We start from the raw sequence: 2,372 nt of genomic DNA, 5'->3' as shown, positions 1-2,372 counted from the left end.
TTTATATCAATTGTCGATAATGTCAACGTTCTTCATTTACCTCCGGGCCCTTGGGACCCTTTTTATACTACCAAAAATTTGCCCAGGGTTGACGGTTATTAATAATATCTTGTCGGTGAGATTACAGGAACGTAAGTTAAAATTAGGCGCGATTCAAATATCGCGCGCCGCCGTGGGAGACGATCGCGGCGCCGCCTGGCGGGGTCCGGCGAAGTTTGAGCCGCGGCCCCGGCGGAGCGACGTAGCGAGGAAGCGAGCGAGTGAGCGAGCGGAGCGTGTGAACGCTCTGTTGCTGCTGCCGCTGCTGCTGCGTGCCAACTGTGTCTACGTGCAACGCCATTTTCTGTGCCCGCGGGTGAAGTAGTCGACTCGCGTTAGTTCGTTCGTTCATTCGGGCGATCGGTCGATCGAACGTCGGCAACGTCTCGGGCGACGTTTGCCTCACGTTGATCTCAGCCGCTTCGCCTCTCGGCGAGGACTTTTGCCCGTTCTGCTCGTTAACTTCTGCCCGTCTGTGTTAACTCGGCTTCCCCGCCCGGGATATGCACGGACACGCGGCGGACAGCCGTGCGACGGATACGATGGTGAGTGGCGAGCCGTGCGTGAGTGTTGTACGCGAGTGAGAGAGACGGAGGTAAAGCGAGAATTAATCGAGAGCGACGGTGACGGGAGAGCGGGATCCGGAGTTCCGTGTGTTCCCGTTGCGACGTCTTGTCAGTCGGTCTTTTTCCCGTGCGTCGTCGTCGCGCGGCCGCGATAACGGAATCCCACGGGGGCCCCGGATAAAACGAAGCCGCGGCGTCGAGGAAAGACAGCAGTATCGCCGCCGCCGCCGCCACCGCCGCCGCTCGATGGGCGGCGGTTTCCTGGGGGGTGGAGGGAGGGAGCGGCACATGGCTGTCGTCGCCGCGTAGAGCACGGGGCGCCGGCTGTCCGTGCAGGGGGTGGCCCTCCCTCGAGAAGTATTATTCTCTCGCTCTGTCTCTCTCTCTCTCTCACGGAACAAGCGTTTCTACCAAAGCCTTGTGTCTTTTTCCCTCTCGTCGTCCAAGCGACAAAAGGGAACGCTACTGTCTTTCCGTTGACGACGTTGACAGCGCGATGCCGATTGTCGAACGTCACTGTTATACTCGTAAGAGGGTAATTATTCACCCCTCGCGTCATTCGTGAGATGAGATAAGGATCCGGTGCCACCATGAGATTGATTGAGTAATGTGTTAGTTGATTTGTAGCCCCATTTTGGAGATGACCTTTTAACAAGTTTCTCTTTGCAAGTCATGGAGACTCTTGCTTGAAACCTTTTAATTTTTCATCTCTGTTTCAATATAAAAAATAACATCAAATTTATACTTTAATTAATTAATTTGTCATTGTTAATTTGTCATTGTTTTTTTTTTTTTTTTTTAATTAAGAATGTATATTGAGAGAACAAATTTATGACGATCTGATACTATCGTAAGATTGATTAAGTAATATATTAGAGTTGATTTATAGCTCCATTTTGGAGGCCTTTTAATAACCCCCATTTCATGGAAATGTCTTGACTCTCCTTCGAGCCTCTATTTCACTAGAAAAAAATAATTCTTGACTACAGCTTGACTACTGTGAAAATCTACGCATAAATTCTGAAGGTTCTATTTGAAGTACGGAATGTGCAAAGTGAACCTCGATTTTACAGCGATTGATAGAGGAAAGATTTAAGATGCAAATACAATAGAAGGAACAAAGAATAAAGACTAAGATTTCTCTCTCTCTCTCTCTCTCTCTCTCTCTCTCTCTCAACTTCAGAAACTGTGTTCTGATGTGTAGGTTGAAATTATTTGTTCTTTATTCTTTATTCTTTCTATTGTGTCTGTACCCTAACAGTTTTTTTTACAATTTAAGCCCTTATAGTATCATCACAGATTGTACAAAAATTTTCACATTGGATCCAAATGACCTTTTATTATACAATCAAGGGGTTAATTTTGTATTATGATTAATTTCGTCATTGCTAGTTTTGTCATTTTATTGTTGAAATTAATATTGTGAATGGAAAACATAGTTATATGACGAACGAAGTAGCCGTCATCGATATTCATTGATTTTGTAATCGACAATCCTGTCGTTTCCATCACTTGCTGGGAGCGACGTTTCGCGCGTGACACTCGGTAGGACAAAACGTGAATCATTAACTGGAAATGAATATAATCAAATAACATAAGGATATTATTACACGAGTAGTAGTATGTACAGAAAAAAATTGTTTACTTGATTAAATGTTTATTTGACTAAATTAATGTAGTTTGTCTCTATCTCTTTTATTAGCGAATGATGCATGTATTTATTACATCGAAAGAAATAAAGACGAACTAAATTAATTTTTTAGTGAA

At 44.7% G+C, this 2,372-nt stretch overlaps 1 protein-coding gene across 2 annotated transcripts in view; it reads left to right on the top strand.

Annotated features, from left to right (window-relative positions):
- Nucleotides 1-254: 254 nt before the first annotated feature.
- LOC108747028 (wiskott-Aldrich syndrome protein family member 3) overlaps nucleotides 255-2,372 on the top strand; it is a 24,380-nt gene continuing 22,262 nt past the window's right edge. For both annotated transcript variants that reach the window (XM_018484245.1, XM_018484243.1), the window contains exon 1: nucleotides 255-584. The gene's annotated coding sequence lies outside the window, so the exon portion shown is untranslated. The remainder of the gene's footprint in view (nucleotides 585-2,372) is intronic.

This window comes from Trachymyrmex septentrionalis, unplaced genomic scaffold (assembly GCF_001594115.1).
Source record: "Trachymyrmex septentrionalis isolate Tsep2-gDNA-1 unplaced genomic scaffold, Tsep1.0 scaffold19, whole genome shotgun sequence".
Lineage (NCBI taxonomy): Eukaryota > Metazoa > Arthropoda > Insecta > Hymenoptera > Formicidae > Trachymyrmex > Trachymyrmex septentrionalis.
This window is presented reverse-complemented; position numbering and strand designations above follow the sequence as displayed.